Below are 8950 nucleotides of genomic sequence, written 5' to 3'. Positions count from 1 at the left end.
ATTAAAATACTATATATCTATTTGTTGTTAGGTATGTTTGTTATCAGGTGATGGACAATGTAAATTATGTGCAAAGACTGTGTCTGAGTCCTGAACACTAATTGGAAGTCTGTTCCATAACTGTGGGGCTCTGTGAGAAAAAGCTCTGACCCCTGCTGTAGCCTTTTGTACTTGAGGTACTACCAAACAGCCTGCATTTTTTGATCAAAGTAGGCGTGACGGATCATAAAAAAACAAAAGGTACTGTGACGTGAGACCATTAAGTGCTTTATAGGTTAATAATAGTATTTTACAATCAATGCGAAACTTGACTGGGAGCCAATGCATTGAAGATAAGATAGCGTTCATATATGTTCATATCTTCTAGTTATAGTTAGGACTCTAGCTGCTGCGTTCTGGACTAACTGGAGCTTGTTTATGCTCCTATTCATACATCCAGACAGTTTGTGTGTTGTCGTTGTACCAGGGTGCAAGTTTTTTTCTCTACTTTTCTTTTAAGTGGAGCTACAATATCTAGGGTGTAGCAAAACACTGATTCTACATAGTCAGTCACCTGATCAAGTTCTGTGGGGTCAGATGGCGATCCAATCTTGGACGATATTTCTGGAAAACTGTTGATAAATCTTTCTGCAGTAGTGGATGTAAATGTACGTTTAACACGGTGACGTGGCAAATTGCAAATATTGTGCCTGAAGCACAATTTAAACGAAATGAGATAATGAATAGATAGCTTAGATAGCTTCTGACTGAGGCACTGTGGCTATATTTTCTATATTTAATCCAAGGGCTAGAACGAGATCAAGAGTGTGACCACCATTATAAGTGGGCCCTATCACATTCTGGTTAACCTCTATCGAATTTAAGATGGAAACATCTGCTGTTCTCAGAGGATCTTCTAACTTGCCAAAATGAATATTAAAGTCTCCAACAATTACTACTTTGTCTAAAGAAACAACTAGGTTTGAAATGAAATCTGAAAATTTTAATTTGTTAGTATGGGAGCGGCAGCAAGACTTCAAAGAAAATAAATAAACAAAGGGTATGCGTGACTGAGATTACCATTTAAACAATAGTATCACAGACCATTTGGGTAGTAACACCTGTAACAATACCCTGCCAAGGTGTGTGTGTGATTATGATAACCATTTAAAGACATCTGGCTAGAGGGTAATATGGCCCAATCATTTGGGAGATGCTCATTTGGGAGATTTGGGATTTTTAAAAAAAAAAAAAAAAAAAGAGAGAAAGGGGAAGTTGTGTCCTAATGGTTAGAGAGTCTGACTCCTAACCCTAAGGTTGGGGGTTCGAGTCTCGGGCCGGCCACGATTGAGGTGCCCTTGAGCAAGGCACTGAACCCCCCCAACTACTCCCCGGGCGCTGCAGCATAAATGGCGTGTGTGTTCACGGTGTGTGTGTGTTCACTGCTGTGTGTGTGCAATTTGGATGGGTTAAATGCAGAGAACAAATTCTGAGTATGGGTCACCATACTTAGCCGTATGTCGCGTCACTTTCACTTTTCACTTTTTCAGTTCTTACACTCAGTACACATTTAAAGTAAAACCCCATTTAAACTCCAGTGACCCCAAAGAACTTTTTATTTTGTCCCTGCTATACTAGAACATCTTCTTTATTAAGATCTTCACCCACATATAATTTTATTTTCTTACACTGTATAATATGTATTGTACAAACTATATCCAATTGTGGATTTAGTGGAAAAGATAAAATAATTAATTTGGCAATATACAGTATAGCTAAAAGCTAATAGTGGCCATGTATGTTGCGGCATCAGTATAGCTGTTTCAGAGAGGATCTGAATATTGCTTTGCAAACTATTTTTAGTATATTGCTGCCAATATTTTCCAGAAAAACAGGGTTAATTTTTCCTTTATTTTTTGAGCCATGTTTTGAAAGGTGTCTTGCTATTCAGGGCCACATTATTAGCTGGTTTATTCATCCATTAATTAAAAAAAATAAGAAAGACACTGATGCTCTCCACCAGCTGGTATCACAATATGAATTCAGACACTGATGTTTTGTATATTTTTTTAATTGACTGCACGTGAAATATAAAAAACAAATTCCAAGTTGTTAAATTTGAGAGCCCGAGAGGTAGTTCGGATAAGCGGTAGAAAATGAGTGAGTGAGAGTGAGAGTAAATTTATAATTATAATTGATTAAATCAAAAAGCTTTTTTGTTTTTCTGCAAGCGGTTTGGGAAAGCATTTGAAATACACTTGTAATGTTAAGAGTGTCTCATTTAACTGCAGTAGAGTCTGTTAACACGTAGAATGTCATTGCGGCTCATTTCAGTGGCACGTCCAATGGAAACGTTATTGTCTGGTATAGGGACGATGGTCTCCATCCCCTTCTTGGTGAAAGCATACCTGGTCCGACACAGTGTAATTGCAATTATAATTGTGCTTTTCTGACAATAAAATCTGGAATACAACATAAAAAAGTGTATAATGCATTACCTCTCGTACTGCATGACTGAATTGTAATCATATGGAGCGTTCAGATTTTTGGTGTTGACTATATCGAAATTGTGCACTTCGTCTGTAAATATATATGTATCACATCTCTCACTCACATGTTTTACTATAATTTCATTTCATCCTACTACATATTAATAGGTGCAAACCATACAAGGAATCATAGTTTACAAACAAAACATTAACTATTTTATACAATATTAGCTAGCACACTTTATAGCACAGAAAAGTTGAATTGTTGCTACATAAGATACAGAGTCATTTTTGTAGAATTTCTATAGTAACAGCTTACACAGGAAATAATTCTAGTAATAAATAGATTTTTTTTATAACATTCTTTAATAAAAAAGCAAAATAGAATTGTCGAGATGGTGAAGTTGTTTGTTAGGAGGTGCTCAAAAAATATTTCTGGAAGTATCAGCACTTTGTAACAGTAGGTAAGGTTTCCTACATGAGACAGTTTTAAGGACATCAGAAAAACTACTTAAACTCAAAATTTCTCTTGGTTGTAATTCCATTATACCGTTTCAACATGGAGGTGTCCATAGTATATAGTAAGCATGTGTTTGAAAACCAGAATTCCATGTTTTGATTTATGTATGATATGCTTTATGATCATTTTGTGCAACAAAACCAACTTTTAAAAAACTGAAGCATAAAACAAACATCTGTTGTTAGACTGTTTAAAATATGTTTGAGATCATTTCTTTATTATAAATCTTTGTTTATAAGAATCAGGAAGTCAGCTATAGCTGCTCTGCTCACTATTAATAACATTCTGTAAGAGGATTCTGACATGATTGTCATGGTCAGTATGTCTCTGCTCATGATTAAAGGCCAGAGCATGCAGAAGCTCATGCTGGATGACGTGATGGTAAACACAGCCATTGCATTCTAGGGAAAGATTCTGCCCACCACCCCTGCGACCCACTGAAGAGTAGCACCTGTACAGCAAAAAATAAATTCTTATGATTTTAATTGCATTTGATTGTGATCGAATTCATTCATTGTTTGACTATGTTTCTGAAAAATATTAATTGATATTAGGATTGTTGACATACCCCTGGGCTGAGAGTATATTAATGAAGTGTTCTTCATTGGTCCGAGGTACAAACTGGATACAGGTTGACTTTTGGAAGGATTCCGTTGCACGCTTGATAATATTTCTATCAGAGCATGCTGTAGAACAGATTGAAAAGAAGATTGTTAAAGCTAGATAATGGAGCTCTGACAGATATTAGTTTGAAATCAGGTAAAAATTCATTCAACAACTCGCAGTACTGAGGAGAAATGACGAAGGGAACTTTAAACTTCCCATCACTGCTTCTGGGCCACTTACACTGGTGAGAAGTACATGGATCTGCATTCTTGAGCCCAGGGTAGACCACTATTTGTAATGATCATACCACCCTTCACCTTTCCTGTACAATAAAACACAATTGTGTACACTGGGATTCTTAGTGTATGCACCTTAAAAAATAGCAGACTATTTTACTAAATTAACGTAAGGCTAAAAACTAAAAGCTAGATTTCCTATGTCAATTTTTGCATGTTTAAAATATACCCCATGACCTGTAAAACTAGTACTATTGTAAATGATCCAGAGTATATGAGAATGGTTATAAATGCTCATATGAACATATGAACACTCACAAATATCACTCACTATATCATCTTACAAAATCACAGATGAAAACACAATCTACAATTATGTTACACAACTGATGTTGAATGTTAAGTGAAATTCTAGTGTTTATATATATATATATATATATATATATATATATATATATATATATATATATATATATATATATATATATATATATATATATATATATGTATGCATTACTAGCAATCTTACCAGCATTTTTGTTGGCACTTTCGATTATAGCAGATACAGAGAAAAAAATCCCCATCAACACTGTTAACTGAACTGGATTTAGCAAAGCTCTGTTTAGCAAACAGAATGAGCATCGCTGTAAAATGTTTACATATAATAGATACATAAATTAATTAAGAGTCTGAATCTTACCAGTCTTCCCAGAGGTCTCATTACCCAATGCCTGTTTGATATACATTTAACATGTATTTAATGTTTTTATTTAGTACAAATATGGACACTTGAAATAATCCTTGTTAGATTTTATTTAAATTACTCATTTGGTCATAATGTATTTTATGTGTAAAAATTATTTTAGCTCACCTTAATGGCACGGCTGTGAACTAGCCCAATGCTGAGCAGGAACAGGATGATTTTCAGCAAAATCATGATTAAAGTCAGATTCAGTGAAGTAGCACTGAGAGGGGAGAATGCTCATGAAGGGCAGTTTAATACACTCATACAGTAAGTAAGTATATTATTGATCCTTGTAGAATGGTCTGGAAATTTACTTGAAGAAGAATTTTATTTCATTTTAAGAAAGACTTAAAATATAAAGATTAAACTTTTGGCAACTGCATATAGAAATTGCAGAAATCAACTGTACAAAGAAAATCTGGAGCCATGGTGCTAAATGATGCTAATGAAATAACCAGTTTAACAATTTCTCTGCCCTATCCAACATGTCTGTCTTTCTGCTATTTTTTTGTTTTTGTTTGTTTGTTTGTTTGTTTTGAACCATGTTTTCATCTATATACAGTGAATGTTTGTGAACCTTTTAGAAATTCCTATATTTCTGCAAAAATATGATCCAAAACATCACCAGATTTTCACACAAGTCTCAACAGCAGACAAAGTGAACCCAGTCAAACAGATCAGACAAATATTTTATACTTGGTAACTTTTCTATTCAGGAAAATGTTTCAATACTATATATCTGTGAGAGGCAAAAGTATGTGAATCTCTGGCTTCAGTACTTAATTTCAACGTCAAATTAGAGTCCATCTGAGACCAAAATAAACCTTTTTTTGTTTTAAAATGAGAAGCATTATTTTTGGAGAAAGGAAAATACTGAATTCCAGCATCACATGCTTATACCCTCTGTGAAACATGATGGTGGTATTATCATGCTTTGGGTCTGTATTTATGCATCTGGGCCAGGACAGTTTGGCATCATTGGAACAATGAATTCAGAATTATGCCATTTAGTGATCTCTAAATGAAAATGGCAAGACATCTGTCCATGAACTGAATCTCAAGAAAAAATGGGTCATACACCAAGGCAAAAAGTCTGTCTACCAAAGAATGATTAATGAGATACAGAGATAATGTTTTAGAATGGCCAAGTCAATGTTCTGACTTTAATCCAAAAGAAAACTTGTGGAAGAGCTGAAGCAAGCAGTTCATGTGAGGACACTCACTAAAATCTGAGTGTTAAAGCTCTTCTGTACTGAGGAATGGAATAAAATTCTTCTTAGCCGTTGTGCAGGACTGATCAAAAGTTACCGTAAACTTTACTTACAGTTATTGCTGCACAATAGCTTACTGAAAGCAAAGGATCACATACATTTGCAAGTCACAGACATGTAATGTTGAATAATTTTTTCGATAATTCAATGAAGTTCATGTTCTTGTTTACATGACTGACAGTGCACTGTTACAATAATATAAAATGGCAAAATGTGGTAAGTGCCAATATTGCAGCTTTACAGAAATATGAACACTGACTCAAATGGGAAGCCATACTCATCTGGGTGACACCTGAGAGTGTGATTATAAATAATGTCCTTTATATAAACTGTTATATTGTGGAATTGTGTAACCAGTAGCTTTTGAGCAATTTATAAATACATGAGCATCAGAGTAATTTTCTAAACTCTGTAATAAAGCATGAGGCAGAGGAGAATCCATTAGCAGAACTCTATTAACACAAAGTCCTGAGCAAACAAATCCAAAACAGTAGGCTGAGACAGGGTCGGTCGGTAGAACAAGCAGAACAATCGGTAACCACCAGTAAACAGTCTACGATGCAGACTAATTCAAAACACAAATCTAATGTGCATAAACTGGAGAAACAGTTTAGTAAAGCTTAGTATGTAAGCAAGACTAAACAATACTACGTGACATGGCATTGTATGCATGGGGTATACATAGGTGTGACGCCGGACGTGTTCCGTGCGACCCAGGAAGTGATAAATCTTGGTTGAAGTTTCCTGCTGGTGATAGTGTAACAGAATCCCCTCTGCTAGCAGCACTTCCTGGTACTCTACTTCTCCTAAAGTGGCCCCATGGTCTTAGGTCAGGTTGTTTGGGGTTGTTCAGATGAAACTCAGATGTGGACTCTCTTGATTCTTCAGATCCAGTTATTGACTGCTAGCATGTTGGAGGGCTTCCCCGACAAGGAGAAGAGAGGGGGTTGTAATCCGAGAACACACAGGAATGAAATCAGACTCGTGGACATCCAGATGAGGCAGTTCTGGGCAGACTCCACCAAGGGAAGAAACCCATACCACGTCTGCTGTTCTTGGGTACAATATGTCCATAGAAAGTGGCCTAGTTCCTGATTAAGATGTTGGACTTGGCCATTGGACTGGGGGTGATAGCCAGACATGAGACTTATGTTTATGCCCATATTCTCACAAAAAGCTTTTCATACCCTGGGGTAAATAGTACCTCTGGGAGGCTGAAGTTCCTGAAGACATGGGTGAATATGGCCTCTGTGGTTCCCATAGATGTGGGGAAGCCTTTCAATGGGATCAGTTTACAGGCTTTAGAGAAGCGGTCCACCATTATCAGGATGGTGCTGTTGCCTTGGGAATTATGTAGGTCTATCACAAAGACAATGGCAATGTGTGACCATAGGCATTGTGGCAATCGTAGGGGTGATAGCTGTAGTGGAGTGTGATTGTATGCAGACAGGGCAGGCCTCAACGTGTTCCTTTCCATCAGTAGCAAGGGATGGCCACCAGAAGGTGTTTCTCTCCAGCTGCGTCGTCCTTGTGATGCCGGGATGTCCAGAGCTCAATGAGGTGAACCCAATGCACCATTCTGAGGCAGAGATTGGCAGGTGTGCTGTTTGCATGGAGGGCATGCTGTATGTCTTCCATTAGGTAAAATCTTATGGGGTGACAATTAAGGCAGCTGGTAGGATGGGCTCAGGTCAGGGTCTGGTCATGGGGTCAGGTCAGGGGTCTCTTTTATTTCAGTGCCATTATTACAGTATTCACAGTATCTGCCTAGAATTGTGAAACTATGCCACACATACCAAGTATCACAGAGGTTACTCAATGGTTCTTGTGGTGACACTGTGCAAGATCGTGTAGTTATGTGTTAACGTCGCTTGCAAGTGGTGGCCATCATGTTTTATTGTAGTTTTCTTCATGCAAGCCACTGAAGTTGAGAAACCCTGATCTAGTGCAAACTCCTTTTAAGGAATTTTGATATTCAGAATTCTGACCAAGGTAAAACATGTATAATAAACATCACAAACTAAAATTAAAAATTTTGTATGTACTTGACCCAGAAGTTCATTTGAGGAGGTATGACTGAGGTGAATGAGGTCGGATTGCAGAGACTATCATATTTTTGGTAAGCAACCCATGTATTTAGGAACACACACACACACACACCATTAAGTGCCTTTTTGTTAATTTCAGAGAGATTGGGACTAACCAAAATGTTTTTATTTTTATTCTTTTTAGAAATTTGTCACTCTTATGTACAAATGATGGACAACACTGGCCAATATAGTTTGGAGGTCTCACGATTATATATGTGTGGCCTGGTGGACCATCTTCACTGAATTCACATGACATAAGAGCATAGTGTGAAAGCAGTAGCAGAGCAAAAGCGCAGTTGTACATAAAACGTTGCAATCTGCACAACATAATGGCAGACATCCAACAGGAGCAACTGTGGACTGTTTGTGAGGAAATGTTTTTCTCCACCAGCATGATGTAGTAATCTGGTAACTGTGCATGACTGTTATCTGTCATTTCCAAAATAAATTACGTTAATACCTAAAATCCTGTATGTATCACAAAATATTTGCTTTTAAACTTGTTGATCAATGCAGTCAGCAGCAACTGATTTAATTCTACATATCTCAGTTAGGGGAAGTCGTGGCCTAATGGTTAGAGAGTTTGACTCCTAACCCTAAGGTTGTGGGTTTGAGTCTCCGGCCGGCAATACCATGACTGAGGTGCCCTTGAGCAAGGCACCGAACCCCCAACTGCTCCCCGGGTGGCGCAACATAAATGGCTGCCCACTGCTCCAGGTGTGTGTTCACGGTGTGTGTGTGTTCACTGCTGTGTGTGTGCACTTTGGATGGGTTAAATGCAGAAAACGAACTCTGAGTATGGGTCACCGTACTTACAGTAGCTGTATGTCATGTCACGTCATTGTTTATTGTCAAAGCAAAATGTTAATACTTTTAGAAGTTGTACCTGAAATAAATTGAGGAACCTGCATTAATATTCATGCCATTTCCAATGATAAAATAAAGAGAAGAACATTTATCACATTACATTCTTTTCTTTGTCGGATTGTACATCCCTCCAGTGCTAATTCTATG

The 8950-nt window shown here is 37.2% G+C and overlaps 1 pseudogene; it reads right to left on the bottom strand.

Annotated features, from left to right (window-relative positions):
* Positions 1–2260: 2260 nt before the first annotated feature.
* LOC132838496 (high choriolytic enzyme 1-like) lies at positions 2261–7323 on the bottom strand (annotated as a pseudogene).
* Between the last annotated feature and the right edge of the window lie 1627 nt (positions 7324–8950).

This window comes from Tachysurus vachellii, chromosome 23, assembly GCF_030014155.1.
Source record: "Tachysurus vachellii isolate PV-2020 chromosome 23, HZAU_Pvac_v1, whole genome shotgun sequence".
Lineage (NCBI taxonomy): Eukaryota > Metazoa > Chordata > Actinopteri > Siluriformes > Bagridae > Tachysurus > Tachysurus vachellii.
This window is presented reverse-complemented; position numbering and strand designations above follow the sequence as displayed.